The sequence below is a fragment of the Canis lupus genome, chromosome 25 (genome assembly GCF_003254725.2).
Source record: "Canis lupus dingo isolate Sandy chromosome 25, ASM325472v2, whole genome shotgun sequence".
Classification (NCBI taxonomy): Eukaryota; Metazoa; Chordata; class Mammalia; order Carnivora; family Canidae; genus Canis; species Canis lupus.
The window spans coordinates 18,761,446-18,782,633 of record NC_064267.1 but is presented as its reverse complement, the minus strand read 5'-3'; the positions used below and the strand labels follow the sequence as shown (position 1 = coordinate 18,782,633).

The 21,188-nt window shown below is 42.2% G+C and overlaps 1 long non-coding RNA gene across 7 annotated transcripts in view; it reads right to left on the bottom strand.

Moving 5' to 3' along the window:
* LOC112669583 (uncharacterized) overlaps positions 1 to 12,014 on the bottom strand; it is a 34,913-nt gene extending 22,899 nt beyond the window's left edge. The window contains exons 1-4 of one of the 7 annotated variants that reach the window (XR_007405830.1): positions 11,820 to 12,014; positions 5,102 to 5,178; positions 4,383 to 4,440; positions 2,907 to 3,108 (exon numbers count right to left, since the gene is read on the bottom strand). This is a non-coding gene — a long non-coding RNA (uncharacterized LOC112669583). Of the gene's footprint in view, positions 1 to 2,906; positions 3,109 to 3,174; positions 5,179 to 11,819 lie in introns of those variants that run through there. The other 6 variants (XR_007405827.1, XR_007405829.1, XR_007405831.1 and 3 more) reach the window with 6 other exon arrangements.
* Positions 12,015 to 21,188: the final 9,174 nt, after the last annotated feature.

Sequence of the window (21,188 nt, the reverse complement as noted above, 5' to 3'; positions counted from 1 at the left end):
AGGTGCCTTTGGGTCTAAAATGAGTCTCTTATAGATAGCATATCTATAGACTTTGTTTTTTATTCAATCTGATACCCTGGTTTTTTTGATAGGAACATTTATTGAAAGATATGAATTTGGTACCATTATATTACCTATAAAGTCACTGTTTCTGTATATTGTCTCTGTTCCTTTCTGCTCTTTGTAATTTTTAGGCTCTCTCTTCATGTACAGGATCCCCTTTAATATTTCTTGCAGGGCTGATTTAGTGATCACAAATTCTTTGTTTCTGTTTGTCCTGGAAGCTCTTTATTTCTCCTAATCTGAATGACAGCCTTGCTGGTTAAAGTATTCTTGGCTGCATATTTTTACTCATTTATCTCCCTGAATATATTAATTGGTTTATGTAATTGGCTGCTCCCAAGTCAGGAGCATAAATATTTATAATTGTTAGATCTTCTAGTTGGATAGACCCTTTCTGACCTGCCAGGTCTCTGTGGACAAGTCTGTTGCCAGCCTTACATTTCTATCCTTGTAAGTTAAGAATCACCTTTCCTGAGTTGCTTTTAGGATTTTTCTCTTTGTCTCTGAAATTTGCAAGATTCACTATCATATGTTGAGATGTTCACCTATTTTTATTGATTTTGAGGAGGCTTCTCTGTGCATCCTGGACTTGAATACCTGTTTCCTTCCCCAGACTAGGGAAGTTCTCAGCTATTATTTGTTCAAATAAACCTCCTGCCCCCTCTTTCTCTCTCTCTCCTCTTCCTCTGGGACCCCAATAATTCTAACATTGTTGGGCTTTATGGTATCACAGATCTCTTGAATCCTCTTTTTAAGGATTTCACAATCCTTGTGATCCAGTAATTATCTCTCTTGTCCTCGTTCCTTTATTTTCCATCATTTGTTCTCTATCTCACTTACTCTCTCTTCTGCATCATTTATCCTAGCAGTAGAACCTCCATTTTTTTTATTGCATCTCAATAGTAGCCTTTTTATTTCGACCTGATTAGATTTTAGTTCTTTTATTTCTCCAGTAAGGGATTCTCTAATATCTTCTATCCTTTTTTGAAGCCCAGCTAGTATGTTTATAATCATTGTTTTGAATTCTGTTTCTGACATCTTACTTGTATCTGCATTAATTAAATCCCTGACAGTGATCCCTGTGTCTTGTTCTCTTTTAGGGGTGAATTCTTCCATCTTGTCATTATGTCCAGAGAAAAATAAATGAGAGAACAAAAATATAAAAATAGAAACAGCAACACTGAGAAAAATATACACTAAACAAATCAGAGGAGATCAGAAACCAAAAAAGAAAAAAAATGTAGAAATAAATCAAACAGAAGGTGAACAGAGCGATAAACTAGATCCTGGATGTATTTCAGTCTGCTAGAAGAAACTAGATCCCAAAGTCAGAAAGAAAAACATATATATACATGAAAATAAAATTGAATACAATGAAAGGAAGCCAAATATGAAAATATATATATATATAAAAAATGTAAATGTAAAAGTGAAAATTTTAAAAGATTTAAAAAAGAGTTGATAAAATAAATTAGCTGAGAAGGAAAAAAATTTTAAACCGAAAGACTAAGGATTCATGAGAAAAAAACACAAATTCTATATACTATTTTCCCTTAGTGCTGGAGATTTGCAGTTCTGTATGATGGGTAAACTTGGTATTAGCTGGATGTTCCTGCTGGCCTTCTGGAGGAGGGGCCTGTTGCTCGGATTCTCAGGTGTCTTTGCCTAGGGGGAACTGCACCCCCCTTGCCAGGGTGCTGGGTTCTCTAGGTGGCTTTTGTTCTGTGAAGGTTTTCAGCACCAATCTGAGAGATGAAAATGGCAGCACCTGATCTCTAGCCCCAGCACTGAAATTTCATTCCCCCCTACTCTTCAGTGAGCCCCCAGAGAAAAACAATCACTCCTGTCTCCCTGGTTTCCATCCATATTCTGTGTTCACTCAGAACCTCAGCCTGTGACTGAGCATTTTTATCTCGGGCACATGACCACATTTCAAGTCTCCAAACTTTACAGATTCCTGCAGTGTGCACCTGCACCATTCCTCCCAGGAGGTCTCACTGTGGTTCTGCCTCTTGCTGGACCCCTGATCAATGGATAGTAGTCATCTGACAGTACAGCACTTCGTGGTTTATGGCAACATCAAGCAGAAAGCCCACTCTAACTTCCCTGCTCTGATGCTTGGGAACTCTGCTGCACTCAGGCACACCCATTCTTTTTGTCCCACCTAAGCACCTTTCAGGCAGGGACGTCCCCCACAGGAGTAGACCTCCAAAAGTTCTGATTTTATGCTTCGCTGCCTATATCACTCTCCAGTATCCTGCTTACAGAGGATCTCTCCCCCCATGGCTTATCCTCCAATATACCGCCTTGGATTCACTTCTCCATGTCTTCTACCTTACAAAAAGAGGTCACTTTTCCATTTGTAGAATTGCAGCAATTCTTTTCTCAGATCTCTTGTTGAGTTGGTAGGTGTTCAGAATGATTTGATTATCTAGTTAAATTCCAGGGACCAGACAAAATTAGCATCCCATACTCCTCTGCCATCTTACTTCTCCCTAAACTTGCTCTTTTAGTTATTATATAGTTAGTTATTTTCTCAGTGTTTTTTTAGTATAATTGACACACAATGTTACATTAGTTTCAGGTGTAACACACAGTAATTTAACATCTCTAAAAAGCTATGCTAAGTTCAACACCTGTGTAACTGCCATCTGTCACCATACAATGCTATTGATACCACTAACTATATTCCCATTACTTATTCATCTCCATTACTTATTCATTCCATAACTGGAAGCCTGTATCTTCTACTCCCCATCCACTGATTTTGCCCATTCCCCTACCTCTCAGTTTATTTTCTGTATTTATGAGCCTGATTTTGCTTTTTGTTCATTTATTCATTTGTTTTGTTTAGATTCCACATGTAAGTGAAGTCAAATGGTCTTATTTCATTTAGCATAATACCATCTAGTTCCATCCATGTTGTCCCAAATAGCAAGATCTCATCCCTTTTTTGTGCCACATAACATCCCATTGTGTCTATATATTACATCTTTCTTATCCATGCACCAGTCAATGGACACTTGGGTTGCTTCCATCTTGGCTCTTGTAAAAAAAAAAAAAAATGCTACAATAAACATAGGAGTGCATATATATTTTTAAATTAGTGTCTTCTTTTTAAAAAAGATTTTATTTATTTATTTATGAAGGACACAGAGAGAGAGGCAGAGACATAGGCAGAGGGAGAAGTAGGCTCTCTGCAGGAACTCAATGTGGGACTTAGTCCCAAGACCCCCAAAATCACACCCTGAGCCAAAGGCAGACACTCAACCACTGAGCCACCCAGGCTTCCCAGTGTCATCCTTTTCTTTGGCAAATACCCAGCAGTGGAATTATTGGATCATAGGGTAGTTCTATTTTTAATTTTTGGGTAACCTCCATACTATTTCTACAATGGCTGCCTGAGTTTGCACTCCCAACAGTGCACAAGGATTCCTCTTTCTCCACAACTTAGCCAGCACTTGTTATTTCTTATCTTTCTAATTTTAGCCATTCTGACAGATGCGAGGTATTATCTTTTTTTTTTTTAAAGATTTTATTTATTTATCCATGAGAGACACACAGAGAGAGGCAGAGAGGCAGAGACACAGGCAAAGACACAGGCAGAGGGAGAAGCAGGCTCCATGCAGGGAGCCTGATGTGGGACTAGATCCCAGGACTCCAAGATCACGCCCTGGGCCAAAGGCAGGTACTAAACCGCTGAGCCACCTGGGGTTCCCCGCGAGATGATATCTTATTGTGGTTTTGATTTGCATTTTTCCCTCATGATGAGTAATGTTGAGCATCTTTTCATGTGTCTCTTGGCCATCTGTATGTCTTCTTTAGAAAAATGTCTACCCAGGTCCCCTGCCCATCTTTTAAGTAAACTTGCTCTTTTAGAAACATGAGCAATTGTATAAAAAAAAAAAAGAATATTAAATTCTAAACTACTAACCTCAAATTCTCCCATATTTGTTCATGTATGTACATATAATTCCACTCAGCTGCAACCAGTGTACGTGTAACTTATTTTCTGGTATTTTCACCTAACTTTATTTCATTTAGGCATAACTAGTATTGACATTTTCTATATATTTATCATTTTTTCCAATTAATCTATAGCATTTATTCATGTTAATATGCTATAGTTTTAAGTCATAGCCCCCTTTTAGCCATTTGCGTAGTTCCAAGTATTTGTGATTTAAAAAGCACTACTAGAACACATTTATACAAGTAATTTTTTAAACTTTTGAATAAAAAAAATTCTTCCTTCTTTTGTAGATGCTGTAATTATGCACTTCCTGCTCACCACCTAGCACAGGTGAAAGGAAGAATCTCACCTCTACTTCCATGTATGAGGTACCAGGTCTCCCAAAGAGCTCCTCTGGCAGGCTGGATCTAAAAAGGAGTTTGCAGGCTTAGAAGAAAGGAAGCATTTTCATTATTCAAGTTTAGATTCTGCATATGGTAATGGTATACTTACTACTCTTATTGTACTTGGACTAATTAACCTTTCCTTCTGATTTAATATAGATTTATAAAATCAGTGATCTTTTAGAGCAAGTTTCCTGTTCCAGCAAATGTCCCTGTCTTGGTTTACCACCCTCTCTGGAGTTTCCCTGGTGTAATCTGAAAGTGACTAATTGTTATGGAGAACAGGGAAAGACCAAAGAAAAAGGAGACCATTCCAGGTTGGTAGGTAATAGTTTTAACAAGGAGAGGGAACTTACATATGAAGCTTATCTTGGGTGGCAGCAAGATGAGTGGATCCCTGCCTCTGCCTGCCAAATCTTACAAAGTTTATAAAGAGGGCTTAATTAGGTTTAGTCATGTATATCATTTAAGTATTCTCAATATCACATCACACTATCAAGACTAGGTCCTTGGAATGGCCTCTGGGAGTAGGAAAGGAAAGTGAAACCCACATTCCAAGGAAGGGGTTGGTGAGGAGCCTCTGAGCGTTTAGGTTGAGCTCACAGGTGAACTGGCAGTTATGTCTTTTCAATGACCTTCCCCAACATTCCACTCCTCATGACTGGCCCTTTACAGTCTCACACACCCTTCTTTCACAATGGGTCCTGAGCAGTTGGCAAGGAGTTTCACTAGCATGAGGTGGCTCAGCTGGTGGCTCTCTGGCTGCAGTGGAGCAGATACCACACCAACACAGGCACATGTAAGAGAAAACACAGGTTAAGATAATAATTCCAAAATCACTGATAACTTTCCATAAGAGCCTGTGATCCAAACCACTGATTCATCAACTCCCCTAAGCTGGGAGTCAGATCACTCGGGGAGCTCACTGTGTCCTTATGTGACTTTTTTTTTTTTTTAAGATTTTATTTATTTATTCATGAGAGAGGCAGAGATGCAGGCAGTGAGAGAAGCAGGCTCCCTGCAAGGAGCCCGATGTGGGACTCAATCCCGAATCCCGGGATCACACCCTGAGCCAAAAGCAGATGCTCAACCGCTGAGCCACCCAGGTGTCCCTCCTTATGTGACTTAATAAACATGATACATTAATATATTCATCAAATATGAACACACAACATTCTGTTTGGATAATGACACAGGTGCTTCCTTGTAAGGCAATAATAATGTCAATAGCCATTCTATTTTGGAGGATAGCTTTTCTCATCAGAGACATTTCAGTGTTCAGTAAAGACAGTCTTTGTTAACTATCACGTAAGTCTTGCTGGGTGAATTTAGTAAGGATTTCTATGTGTGCTATAACATCCTCCATACCAAAGGAGGGAACAAAGATGGCAGCCAAATGATCAAACCAGTGAGAAAATGCACCCACCTGGCCTTGAGGAGAGAGAGGTCGGGAGGTTTAGAAAGTTGACCTGGTTGTATATACCATGCTTGTTGGTGGGAGGAAGCAGCATTTTCAGGCATGAGCACTAAGGGCAGGCTATGACAGACCAGGACCTTCATCTTCTCCCCTTTGGTGGTGCACGTTCCATTCCTGGTATAGTGACTTTTATCATGTCCAGGTTGGAGCAGGACAATAGGATCCTGGTGGAAATGGAATAGCTCTCCCTCACAGAGGGATACAAAGTAACTATCCCAGCAGGAGGTCCCACTGCAAATTCTTGTAGATAATTCCTTTCTCAGGTGTGGTGGGTTGGTGTTCTCAACAGGATAGCTTGTTGATCACAGTGAGAGTCAGAGCAATGGCTGCTTCCCACAACTTCTTCATGGTATTGGGTGCTTCAGCAGGGGTTCCAATCTACCACATGGGGCAACAGGCCATACTGGATGATCATTCAAATGTATTAAAGCCTGGGACAATACTTTAGTCCATCAGCCAAGGTGGTTTTACTTGCTAACAATTTGATTTGCTGCTTTGATATTCTATTTTTTCTTTCTACCAACCCCGCTGCTTATGAGTAATAGGGAAGATGGAACCTCCTTTGCCCACTCTTGCATGTCAGGACTTTTGAAATGTGAACCCCAATGACCATCTTGTCAAGGAGGGTACCCATATGTGGTACTTAGCTTCTCTAATCCCTAATGGAGGCAACTTGATTTGCATAGCAGCAGTGGAAAGCTTTGGGTTAGGCTAGATGTAGGGTCCACACAAAGCAAGGCATATTTAGAACCCTCACCCAGAGGAAGGGAACCAACCTAATCAATTTGCCAATTTCTCATTGGCTGGGAACTTCAGTGAATGGCCCCAGATTCTTTTGACATTTTCTTTGGACACTGTTTAAAAAACATAGGACATGCTGTTATTGGATTAACCAAGTAACTGTACTTCAAAGGCAATCCAGCATCTTTGGCAATATGCCATCCTACTCAGACATTGTGATGGCTGCTCTTTCTAATGCACCCAACCTGCTGTATCTACTGATGAGCTGGTAATAGGGCTTGTACTTGAGCGTCCTGATTACCAAGAGGTGTAAGTGACCTATGAGCTAGAGCATGAAAAACAGTGAGAGCTATCTTAGGCTGTTGCAGGTGGACCCAAATGTCTTTCCACATATTTTGCTTCCAGAAGGGTTTATGTATGATCATCTACCCCTTAGCTTTCCATTGTCCAAGCCACAGGGGTTAATCCCTACAGAACAAACTAATTGTCAATGCAAAGGGTTAATGGCCAGAGGTCATGTGTGATCACCAGCCAGATCATTCTGCATCAACCCCACTGGCTGATGCACTGGCTGCTATGTGGGAGGTTTACCACATGTACACTGCTAGGAGCTGATATTCTGTGAGGATATATTGGGCCTCTGCCCCCTAGGGGCATTCTCCTGTTCTGTGGTCTCTGCCACAGTGTTTGACAAATACCTTCCAGAGTAGTATTTTTGCTTTCTCAAAGGCAATTGCTACTTTGATCCCCAGTCCTACACATGCCCTTTCTTTACCAGGTGGCATACTGTGCCAGGTATGCAATTGAAGTTCTCCAAACCCCCAAAATCCCTACAAGGTTTTATACCTTATTAATCACAGCTTACCATCCCAAACAACTCCCAAAACCTTACAGCAGTGTCTGGGCCTTGAGCTTTCTGTAGGGTCATTGCCCATCTTCTCCCTCATAAGTGTTCCAGCAAAGCCTGTAGGGTGTCCTGCAGCAAAGGCAAATCTTTACAGGTTAACATGATACCATCAATGCAATGGGCCCATTGTACTGATGTGGGGAAGGAGAACAGGGACAGGTCTCAGACTACCATCCAATGACATACTGTGGGACTATGAAGGTAGACTTGGGAAAGTACTTAAAAGGTTCATTATTATCTCTCCCACAAGAAGGTAAATCAATGTTAGTTATCAGAAACCTGTACCTGTCAGAAATATTCTTCATGAATTTCCTTGAAGTGAAGCACTTTTGTAGGAACAATTTTTGCCAAAGCCTCAGAGCAAAATAACTGTCTGTGAATGACAAAAGCCTTTAAATGGCCATGGTTAAAGATCTGATGAAGACTTATTATTTATGACAGTTGACAAGGGAACTCCTACAGCAGTCTATATTTTAAAAAGCCTTCCTTCTCTCCTTTTTTTTTCAGTGTCCCAGGGCAATGTTTTGGTTATCCTCTAGAATGTTTACATTTCAAAAACATGATAAGATTTCCAATTTTCAAGAGATAGAGAAAGAATTCAAGTTTTCTCCTAGGAGTTTTGGGGTACTTGCCAGGTAAATTTTTCTTCATAATAGGGGCCAGAAGACATTAGACATTTTATCTGTTTTCTCATCAATTACCATAACATCCTCCTCTTCATTTTCATCACTTTGTCAGAGATTCTACCTCTTAGCATCCTAACTTTGTCACAGTATCCAGATCTTCATCTGAAGAATCAATCTTAGGCCCTCCTAGCTTTGTAGAACACATACCAAGGCCTCCAACTTCTTATCCTGCTCTCCCACCTGTCTGCTAGCTGTGAAGCTAGCAGAGTATTAGACATTCACACATCCTTCTCTAATCTTGGCTATTCTAATTTTCTTTTGTTTATTTTTATCTTTAGAGAGAGAGCACGCATGCTACTGGGGGAGGGGGAGGGAGAGAGGGAGGGGCAGAGGGAAAGAGAATCTTAAGCAGACTCCACTCTCACCATGGAGCATGACCCCAAGCTTGATCTCACAACCCTGAGATCATGACCTGAGCTGAAATCAAGAGTCAGACGCTTAACTGACTGAGCCACCCCTCAGCTGTTCTAATTTTCTACTTCAAGCTCTAGCCTCTAGTTGGGCATTGGTAGCCACCAAACTCCCCACAGTAGAAACCAACCCACTGTAGCAACTTTGAACTTCCTTTCTCTTCTGCATTTTTCAGGTATCCCCATACTTACATGGTGGTCCACAAGCATCTGACATATACACTACCCTTCCTCCCATAAAGACCCATGCCCAAGTTGGGACTTCCTCACAGATGCCTCACTCTCAAGGCTCATTTCTTCCATCTTCTGACTGGCTAACCAATTATTGTGGTCACAATCAGCTCAGAGCTTTCTGCATGTAATATGAAATTGTCCCCATATATAGGAGGCAGAGAGAGACCAAAGAAAGAGGAGGCCACTCCAGGTTAGTAGGTTGATAAGCAAAGGAAGTTAGGCTTGTCTTGGGTAGCATTAAGATAAGTGGATCCCCAATGCCTGTCAAATTTTTAAAGTTTATTAAGAAGCCCTAACTAAAGAAAGAACCCAGATGTCCATCAATAGATGAATGGATAAAGAAGATGTGGTCTATATATAGAATGGAATATTACTCAGCCATCAAAAAGAATGAAATCTTACCATTTGCAACAATGTGTATAGAACTAAAGGGTATTATGCTAAGCAAATTAAGTCAGAAAGACAAGTACCATATGATTTCATTTATATGTGGAATTTAAGAAATCAAACAGATGAACAGGGCAGCCCGGGTGGCTCAGCAGTTTAGCACTGCCTTCAGCCCAGGGCGTGATCCTGGAGTCCTGGGATCAAGTCCCACATCAGGCTCCCTGCATGGAGCCTGCTCCTCCCTCCGCCTGTGTCTCTGCCTCTCTCTCTGTCTCTCTCTCTCTGTGTCTCTCATGAATAAATAAATAAAATATTAAAAAAAAAACATGAACATGGGGGGAGGGAAGGAAAGATAAAATAAGATAAAAACAGAGAGGGAGGCAAACCAAAAGAGATTCTTAACTCCAGGAAACAAACTGAGGGTTGCTGGATGGAAGGTTGGGGGTGGGGGGCGGAATGTAATCACTGGGTGATGGCATTAAGGAGAGTACTTGATGTAATGAGCACTGGATGTTATATGCAAATGATGAGTCATGAAATTCTACCCCTGAAACTAATAGTACAGTATATTTTAACTAAATAAAATTTAAATAATTGTTTTAAAAGATGCCCTAACTGGGTTTAGTCATGTGTACAGTGCAGGTAAGCTCAGTACCACATCATATCTCAATGTTATGTCCTTGGAGCAGCGTCTGGGATCAGGAAAGGCAAGCAGAACCCACATTCCAAGGACAGGGGAGGGGATGAGGAGTCTCTGAGTGCTGTGAGTGAAGTCCAGCTCACAGGTGAACCGGCAGCCACTTCTTTTGGATGACTTTCCCTATCACCCTCTGAGGTAGGGATCCTAGTACCTCCTGAATGCTAATAGCATGGCAATTCTCCAAGGATGAGAAGATCTTACAATAAAACATTTTTTAGAGTATTTGTCCTTATAACCATGTTGCAGAACTAAGACTCCATGGCACACATTTGGGGAACTACAAATAAGTAGAATTGTCAAAAAATCACCTTTCTGTGTTTCCTCTTCTCATACATTAATAATCATAGTTGAATAATCTGATTCTATGTGGCTAAGTCCAAAGAAGCCAAGAAAATAAGGATATTTAGGCAGCTATTTGGATCTTTCCAGTTCCCAAACCTCCAAACCTAAATGATCCTCTGAGCTGCAGACTTGATGTCTATTGCTTTTCAAATTCACCAGAAAGTTACTGTGTGCCTTATTTCCTAGTATTCTGTAGAAATAGTTTACATGTTGCATTTAAAACAGAGCTTATAACCAACATGAGATTTAGTAGAAATAGCTTGACTTCTCTGAGTTCCTAAGAAAATTAAGAATTCAAATCAGTTCCTGCAGCCTTTCAAATTTTTTACAACTAGAGCCTCTGCTTCATGCTTCTCTTACGTGAAGGTGACTACTCATTGTCTGCCTCCCCACTGCTACCCAGATACCCCAACATTAATAAAATGGCTTTAGAACAAATCACAAGGAAATCTGGTTCTAAATAGTGCTTATGAAAATGGAGCAGTTGATGGTAATATTCAATTAAGAGAACATCAATAAATTTTTTTATATAAACTCCATCCCAAAAGATGGTCAATCATGCAGGTCTCCTTTAGGTTGTAGACAAATGATAGAAAACTGCCTTTGGCAACTGATTTCTTTTCCATATGCTAAAAGTTATCTGTTTGGTTTACTGGACTGATGAGCTTAAAGAGCTTGCATTAGCTCATATTAGCTCAGGATTCTCCAGAGACACAGAACCTATAGGATGTTTAAACATAGAGAGATTTATTTTAAAGAATTAGCTTACAGAGTTGTCAGGACCAGCAAGTCCAAAATCTACATACAAAGCAGACCAACAGGCTGGAGACCCAGGGAAGACTTGATATTACAGCTTGAGTCCAAAGAGGTCTGGAGACAGAATTCCCTCTTCCTTGGGGGACCTCAGTCTGTTTTCTCTTCAACCAATTGAATAAGGCTCACCCGCATTATGGAAGGCAATCTACTTAAAGTCTATTGATTTAACTGTTAATCACGATGAAAAAAAAAATGCTTTCACAGCAACATCTAGACTGGTGTTTGATCAAAAACTGGGTAGCATGACCTAGCCAAGTTGACACATAAAGTCAACCATCACAGACCTTTCATAATTTTCTAAGAGCTAAAAGCTTGCATCAGAAATAAGATGGAGTGATTGAAATGAGACCAGCTTTTTTTTTTTTTTTTCTTCTATGTGGCATGTCTTTCATTGCTTGCTGAAGTGGAGCTGAAGGATGCCCCTGGCAGAAGATCTGGTTCACAACCCGTGTCAGACCCAGCCCCTCGTGAAAGCAGAGGCTCCAGGCCACAGCCCAGGGTCTGTCTACTCTATTCTAAACTCAACCCCAGTTCATCTTTCCTGCCCACATAGGGAGGGAGAGAAGTAGAAGAAAGGTGCTTCTAAGTTGCCACATAGGTGCTGATAAGCTCCCACAGACATTCTGAGAAGAGGCGGTTGGTATTAGAGATTCAAACCACCTATAATCATCTAGACTAGTAGGATTTCCAGTCACTTGCTCACCATAGAAGCAATGCTATTCTTCTTTCAAATGAACCACCTCTTACGTACTCTTGATGATAGCAACAAGACCAAGTAACTCATCACAGAGGACTGGAGACCATCGATAAAGCCTACCATTTGTTGAACTGAACTAGAAAATTTCCCAAAGAGATCACAGGTGTTTGGGTCCTAGAATGGGTTTCTGGGAGTTAGAAACTGGCATTATGATGTCAACTCTGTTCTGTTGAACAGTCTCTCATTCCACTTAGCTAATTCAGAATCCTGGCATCTACAGGGGTCCTCCTGCAGGCCTGGGGTGCTGGGAGAGATCAAGTCTCCCTCCTTCCCTTTCTCTGCTCTAGCCCTGTCACACTCTGCTGCTAACTCCCCATCTATCAGGCACCAAGGGTCATCACCACTTCCTGCAAGTTCCTGCTGAACCTCAGTTTTTATGAAGCATGGCCACTGTGAATATACAGAACCTAGAGGTGCCAAACCCCAGAGTTTCAGAGAGGCGTGGGGGGATAGCCTTTTGAGCTTTTACTCTCAGTCCTTTCTCTTCCTTGGGCCGGAGGTATATCGATGAGCTGGGTCAAGAGACAGATGAGAATGACGACACATTGTACTGTCCTTCCAATGACTAAGATTTTTGTACTGGACCAACCTTTGCACACTTCACTCTTTTTTGCCTGAAAGGAGATGCCTCCACCCAACCTTCCTTTTGGCCTGCCCCACCGGTTAACCAGACATGCCCAGGCAGGTCCTACTGCTGAACACAATTTAGGTTCAAGCTGGAAGCCCTGTCATGCTCCCAATGTGTCCCTCTCTCCTTGTGTAAACACAACACACACAGCAGTTACATTTTAAAATATAGAAATAATTAGGAATGTGGTTACCTTGAGGGGATCACAATTCAATACGTTGTTTGTAGAATGAATTTACATCCCTGTTCATAAAAAGCTCTATTCAGATGTCAATACTTCTATATTACTAGAAGCCAGCAGTTGGCTGGGACATTCAACTTGCTGTCAGTAAACGTGCACTTCAAGTGGTCTGCCTGAGAGCATAGCTGGCCTGTGCTGACCCATCCACACTCCCACATCCCCTTCTTCCCAGGAACAAGAGTGATCCTTTGTCAAGGGGTAGCTATGAGACATTTGCCCTTTAATCTACAGATCTGAGCCACAAGAGCAAGGCACCCATTTTAATAAATGCAATAAAACTACCACATAAGTACTTATAAAGACAAGGTAAAAGTTCTTGGACCATAAAGTGTTAGAGTCAGAGGGATCTTAATGAGCACCTTGTCCAGGGCCTTGACCTTCATTGCACGTTAGACCCACCTGGGAACCCAGATCACAGTAGACCACTGAAGTCACTCTCTGGAGGCCTGGAAATGGGTATGCACAGGAGGGCTAGTGATCTGGTCAAATGGTTCTCAAGCCCACTTGTTCTTTTTTTTTTTTTTTTAATAAATTTATTTTTTATTGGTGTTCAATTTACCAACATACAGAATAACACCCAGTGCTCATCCTGTCAAGTGCCCCCCCCAGTGCCCGTCACCCATTCACCCCCACCCCCCCACCCTCCTCCCCTTCCACCACCCCTAGTTCGTTTCCCAGAGTTAGGAGTCTTTATGTTTTGTCTCCCTTTCTGATATTTCCCACACATTTCTTCTCCCTTCCCTTCTATTCCCTTTCACTATTATTTATATTCCCCAAATGAATGAGAACATATAATGTTTGTCCTCCGATTGACTTACTTCACTCAGCATAATACCCTCCAGTTCCATCCACGTTGAAGCAAATGGTGGGTATTTGTCATTTCTAATAAGCCCACTTGTTCTTAAGAATCACCTGAGGAGCTTAAAAAAAAATTAACTTCTAGGACTTATCCCAGACTTATTTGGGTGTGAGGTTTTTAAAGCTTCCAGGATATTTGGCAATCAGTCAGGTTTGGAAACCATTGCTCTACCCAGCTCTAACACTGTCCTGAGGCCACAGATATGTTAAATGTCTTTGCCCCAGCAAATACAGTTAACAGATAAGAAAGCCAGGACTAGAATTCAGTTTTACAGTTCTCAGTTTGGCATTATTTATGAAGAAACTATTAAGCCTTTCTTTCTTTCAACCTGGAAAGAAATATCTACTTTTATATTTTAGGTTTCACAAAAATGTTGAACTATGTTTTGTTTCATTTTTTTTCTATTTCATCAAAACCTCCTTACACCTAGAAAATGCTTCAAAATGAGTTTTTTTCAGTAGTTCATAAGGAAAGTGCTTTCCTAATTGCAAGAGTCAATCACTAAAATCAAGGGCAGTGAAGGAGGATTGTGGACTCTCCTTTTAAAATGATATTTTTAAAATATTCTTCTGGGGCACCTGGGTGACTCAGTCAGTTAAGTGCCAGCTCTTGCTCTCAGCTCAGGTCTTGATCTCAGGGTCACAAAGTCAAGCCCCACATTGGACTCCATACTGGGCATGGAGTTTACTTAAAAAAATTTTTTTTTAAAAATATTCTTTCATTTTTCAAGAGAATTAAGGTATGGAGGCACCTACTACATGCCAATCACCATGGTCATATTTTTGAGAGACTTAAAGTATAAAACATGGCAACAAAGGGCATATTTATTTCATGGGGAAACAAGCAAATGAAAGGAAGCAATCAGGGGCTATGGGGCCAGGACTATGATAGTCCTTTGGAGTAGGTAGAGTGTGAAGTGGACTGTTACTCAGAGAATGCCTCGCAGAAGAAGCAAGTCTTGAGAGGTGAACATGATGTTTCCAAATCCCATCCAGTCCTTGGAGTAGGGAAAAAAACACCTGTTTTTTTTTTGTTTGTTTGTTTGTTTGTTTTGTTTTGTTTTTTCTTATAATCCTGTAGTTTGGGGATCTCTGGGTGGCTTAGTGGTTTTAGGCACAGATCCTGATCCTGGAGTCCTGGGAACGAGTCCCACATCAGGCTCCCTGCATGGAGCCTGCCTGTGTCTCTGCATCTCTCTCTCTCTCTCTCTCTCTCTCTCGATCTCTCTCTCTCTCTCTCTATCTCTATCTCTGTTGTCTATCATGAATAAATAAAATCTTTTTTAAAAAAAATCTTGTAGTTTGCTGTTTCTTTACACTAATTGGGGTTTTTGTTGCTTCTTTTCCTTGGTGTTTTTTTTTTCCCTGATTTGTTTGTTTGGGGTTTGTCTTTTACCCAAGTTGTCCTTTGCTCAGTCAGAAGTGAAATATTTGGCACACAGTTGCAAAGCCTGCGGGGGTTCCATAAATTCTTGGTGCCTGAGTGATGCCAGGTGGCCTTGACAGTGATGATCTCATCTAGGTAGCCTGAGCCCAGTGTGTCCTTTTGGAATGTGCTCCCCCTGCTGGTCACCTCTAAAAGTTGAAAATTGGTTTTGCCACAGCACTGCATTCCTACAGTTGAGTGCACTTCTCAGACCCAAGAATGTGAGCTTGGCAGAGTAGTAAGAATCTGGGGGCTGAAGAGCTATCTGGCTTAAAAAAATAAAACTTATTCACACACTCATTCAAGTTGACTGCCTTAAAGCAAATCTAGTTCACGTGGGCTCTTGGAAGGAACGGGCAAAAAGAGAAAAATCTGAGTCTTTTTATTTTCATGTTTGCCCTCACAATAAGAAGACCAGTAGAGGGATCCCTGGGTGGCGCAGCAGTTTAGCGCCTGCCTTTGGCCCAGGGTGTGGTCCTGGAGACCCGGGATCGAGTCCCACGTTGGGCTCCCAGTGCATGGAGCCTGTTTCTCTCTCTGCCTCTCTCTGTGTGTGACTATCATAAATAAATAAAAATTTAGGAAAAAAAAAGAAGGTCAGTAGAGTTTAAGTCAATTTCCCAAAATGTGCCTGCTTATGAGCAATAAAGGATTGACCCCCAAGGCATCTACAGGGAATAGTATTGCCAGAGTTAGCAAATATCCAATTAAATTCGCATTTCAACTAAAAAATGAATCATTTTTTAAGTGAGTATGTCCTATGCAATATTTAAGACATACAAAAAAATGATTCATTTTTTTATCTGAAATACAACACTAGTGGGAGCCCTGTGTTTTATCTGGCAACCCTAAGCAGGAGGAAAAAGTAAGATGAGGAGAAACGTCCGTCCAGAGGCAAAGAAGTCTCTTAGATGAATACTGCCCAAATGTAGTAGTGGCTGGAAGCTGGAGACTGTTGAACCATTAGACCAGAGATGATAACCAGGCCTATCAAGACCCTTTTAATTTAATTTTCTTTCCTTAGAGCTGGAGACAGGCCCCACACTATCGTATCTGTCAATTAACTAAATGCAGCTTGTCCTGTTTTTCTGACTCTGCCTGTTTCCCAAGCTGTAATCAAGCGGGTCTCATGTTAATTAACACATTTCACTTCAGCGGCCAGTGGCTTTATTTCCTAAGGGGACACTTCAGCAGCCACAGTAAGACGGCCTATAAATATACTTCGTGTTTTCTCTTGCTATTCTCATTTCTGGCCTCCCCAAGCACCCAGCTGCCCTTTACAGAGCAGATCTGACCCTTTGCTGTCTCCCCGGAGTGAGGGCAGACAAAACTCCAGAATCTCCACTACCGACTCACCTCTTAGGGGAGCTTCCCAGGAGAATTTGCAGGCAAGCATTTGCCAGTTTTCTCCTAAATGTCCCTTGAAAGCAGTTTTTCATTCCTTTACTCATTGTTTACATCCCCTTATTTATATACAAAATGCTGAAAGTCTCAAGCCATGCTTTGAGCTCCTCACTGGGTTGTGGCATGGTCCACTCTTGTACACCTTTCTGGATCAGCAAGAACTAAGTCGGCCCTGCTGTAAATGGGACCAGGAATTCAGGCTGTTCCTTTTCTTTCTTTCCTATTTGTTTCTTCAGTGAATTTTTGTTATTTTGAAGTGCTGATCCCAGACAGATATGTTCATAGTCATGCTGACTTAAGATGTTAGGTTTTCATAATTATTAAAGTACATCAGATAGAAAGAGACACATGACCAAGCATATAGATAGAACACTTACACCGTAAGGACAAGATCATTCTCATGTACCCAAACACCAAACCTGGCATCTCACAAGACCTGAAAATTGGGGGAGATGAACACAGTTGTATTAATTTCACTGAAAAAAGATCAAACTCTACATTTTTTCACAAACTCAGATCATCATTACTACTAACTTGAAGCCGTTCTTTGTGGATGAGATAGACTGTGTCACCTGTAATGTCTTTTAAATCCATAGCTCCCCTTCCTAGAAAACAGCTCAATTCACCCTGGAAACACAGGATAAATATAAATGTATTGCGGCATGGAGAGGGCAGAGTCCTATAAGCTTCCCTAACATAGATTGTGTGACTACCATTTGCTCTCTCTCTGGTTTCATTCCAAAGGCTCTTGATAGAACAAATAAATTCTGTCTAAAATGACAGTTGCTTAGAGACTAGACATGCTTAGGGCATTGGGATGCGAAAGTAGATTTGACAAAAGCAGCAAGACACCTTGTTTAGAACCTGCTCACTGACAGGATCTAGGATAAAGAGAACTGGGTTCGAGACTCATGTTGGGATAGTTGCAAACCCAGTAACTTCAGAGTCAGGAGGGCTTTCAGTTTTTGCTCTAGAACTGCTCATCTTTCCCAAAATGTTTCCATTAGACTACCCTCATCATCAAGGGCTCCCTAAGGCATATTGATAAAGTCCAGCCCCTGTACAGTCCCACCTTGACAACTGGAGTGCTGGCTACTCCCTGAGAGAACCTGTCTGCTTTGGCTACCAGGCTTCTTTCTCTCCCTGGAACACTCCCAAAGGAACTCCTTTGGTCATTGCAGGAGCTCTTGCCTTCCTTTTTCCTCCTCTCACATTGCACACATCGCCCTACTCCTCCATAGTTGTCCCAGGTTACACAGCCTTCAAAATCTGTTTGTACTTGCTCCCCTCAAGAGGCACCCATCATTCCACTGCCTAGAGCTCACTTCTTCCTTGGTTCCTCTGGAGTTCTGGTGTCTGCCCACTGACTCAGTGGTGGACCAGATATAGCCTTTGACATGGCTTTACATTAATATTCTAACCTGGGGTGATGTATTTCACCTCCTCAACCAGGTCGAAAGCCCTTTCAGAGGAAGGACCTGGTATGGCCCTACACATTTATCACAGGCCTCCAGTAAATATTTCAGAGTAAATAAAATATTGGAATATCTGCTTTTGGCTCCCTAACTGAAGACTGAGGAAGCTGGTGACCAAGAGAGTAGTACTTCACTCTTGAGAAGAGGTAAAGTCCCACAAAGTTAACCAAGCATATTTGTATGAATAATATCCTTCATGGCATACATGTTATATGTCATATATGTTATACTATATGTGGTATAACTTTCATGATAAAGGTGAAGATGACTCAAATGGAAAAATCTGTCTCACCCTAAGATTCAAAAACAAATGTAAGAACTTCAGAATGCAATAATTTTTTTTAATCACCTATTAAAAGGAAAATGGTATTTTTTAAAAAAGATTTATTTATTCATTCATTCAGAGAGAGCGAAGAGAGAGGCAGAGACACAGGCAGAGGGAGAAGCAGGCTCCACGCGGGAAGCCCGACGTGGGACTCAATCCCGGGTCGCCAGGATCACACCCCAGGCCGCAGGCGGCGCTAAACCGCTGCGCCACCAGGGCTGCCCGTTGTTTTGTTTTGTTTTTTTTTTTAAAGGATCTATTACCCAAGATAAGCCACAGAGAATAAACGCTGTAGTAACCTAATATTTTGGGGAGCTATATCCACAAGGGGAGAAAACATGCCCTGTGGCATATCCCCATGGCCTGATCTAAGGCTCATGCAGGCCTTTTATCTACTTCTGGAATCACCCTGATTCACTCTGGTCATGGCCTCTAACAGCCTCAGGCAGGGCCAATATTGTGGTATTGGGGCTTATTTCTGAAAGCAGATTTCCTTTTTGCAGGTTGTTCATATGCCAACCTCAGGGTTTCTTATATATGAAGAAATGAGGAAACTGTAGCGGTGTGCTTGGCTGAAGTCTTGTTTTGTTTTTGTTTTTTTCATTTTGACTCTGATCCAGGTGCCCTTGTCGGTGGAGAAATGCAGCCTCGTCATAGCCTGGCATGATGAGTGGATACAGGTGTGTGGGGACTGCCCGTGTGCGTAGGGTAAGAATCCAGGGAGAGGAAGAAGACAGTGGGCAGAAGTGGCACTAGTTGACCCAGATGGGAGGCAGGAAGTGAACCTTCCTCTTTCCATTGGCACCTGGATCCACTTTGCTGGAGGGTTCAGTCTTCATTCGTATTCATATCCTTGAGCCAGCTGGTGGGAGTCCCTTTATCGAGAATTTTGTCTGCAGCAGGAGGGGGGCCTTCAGGGCAGCAAGAGTGATCTGTAATCATAAGGCCCTAACTCAGCCACTCTTTCTGCTTCCCTCCCACATTTCAAGGAGAGTGAAAATTGATAGGAAAAAAATCTGAATAATTAATCCTAAGAAATAAAAATCTTGCCATCTTTTCTTAAAACTTTTAAAGCACTTAGAGCCTATACCATTTAGTGCTAAATTCTTTTCTGGCTTGGGTCATTTACTCTGGTCTATTCATTAATTTTGCCTCTCCAACTCAAGTGTAACTTTCTTGAGGGCAGAGAATGACACAATTTTAGTACCACTTCTTCCCATCACCCTATGTCTAGTACAGTTTCACGTTCATTGTGTGCATTAATCAATTACAGTGAGCTAGGAGTAGTTATATGTATTATGACAGCCTATCCCAAATATGTAATATTTACCAATGAGAACAATCCTGCAAGAGATTCTTGGCATGGATAAGGCTTTTTTGAAAGACAGGAAAACCCAGCCTCAAGCGGAAGCTGCTAATAGAGTATTTGACTTGAGAAGGTGCCCTTTATGGCTAGTTCAAGAGAAGTCATAGAATTGGGTGAAGTTCAGAGTACAGAGCCTGGAACAGGACGGGTGATAGTCCCTGGGGCCAAAAAGAAATGAGTGTGCTTCTGAGGGGAAATCCAGTCCATAGTTCTATCAGGTGGGGACTACTCCAGGGGCCTGCCTCACAGATACTTGGAGGACATTCTCCTCAAGAAATATTGGGATGTCTGGACTTTGGGGCAAGGTGATGAGCAACAGCAAAGCAGCACCTGGAGTTAGGGTGGGTGGGTGTGGAGCGGCCCCATTTGTCCTCTTTGGTAGAAATCACACTCCAGGATACCTGATAGCATCAGAAGCTGCCACATGGGCCAAGACTGGCCCCTGACAGGAACCAGGAACTCTGCAGGACCAGAGAGGTGCTAGAGTATCTGCCAATGTTCTCTTTTGTCCAATTTGGTAGTGACTAACACCACTCCAAGCTTGACACCAACAAGAATAAACAGCAATCTTCTCTAGGAGGAGTTGTTAACAATTTCCTGATTTTAAATTCTATGCTATCATCTCTCCATAAGCCCATTCCTCTCCTATTCCCCTAATCAGATAAGTATGAATCTGAGTTTGCTTTGGAAGCTTGAACTAGACTTGAGGTTGGGGGTATTTCTGTAGCCATCCTGCTTCTCTATTCTCTACCTGTTCAAAAAGGTAGAGCAGGAGCTAAAAGAGGTGAAGGTGAGCAAGCAGCCACTTGCTAAACCCTCCCTCTTGGATTCCCAGCAAACAGTGGGAATTTCAGCTGCAGGCAGATTTTGTTTCTCCTTAGCCCTATCTTCAAATTTTTCCTCTTAAGAGCATTCTCCAGGGGAGAAGGAGAGGGAAAGGACACCACACAGCCTTTGCCAGGGGTTCACAGTTACTTGAGTTTGGACTAGAATTTAATGTCCCCTCTGACTCCAAAGAACCTGTGATGTGTATCTACAAACCAGATGTCACCCCGAATTCTCCTGTCCCTTGCCGCTTAGAACTCATTGGTGCTGCCCAGCCCCACAGTGGAAGTGTTGGGGGGTGGGGGGAATCTGACTTCAGAGTGTGCCATTTTGGAAAAAAAAGAAGGCAGGAAGGAGGGGAGGATGGAAAGCAAGAGGGAAGGAAGGGAGGAGGGATTCACAGCATTGGCCAGACACGGAGGAAGGGATGCAGGTGTTGATGTGACCCCAGCCTGCGGCCTCTGTCCCGCCGGGCCGCCCCCGACGGCACCGCGTCCTGGCGTCGCTCCTCTGCACTCCCTGCCCCACAATGTTTCTGGAACTCGGTTTTCTATCCAGATCCCGCGAAGTACTTCGGCCACTCCTCACAGCTGTCTGGGTCACTCCCGAGGTCCCTCTGACCGCGTCGGCCACATGGGCCTCATCGGCCGCGCAGATCCAGCCTCCCATCCTCAAGCTGCCTTTTACAGAAGGCCAGGACCCCGCAGGGAGCACTAGCTGCCCGGGGCCGCGACCCGCCCCGCCGGCCGATTCAAGCCCGGCGGGTG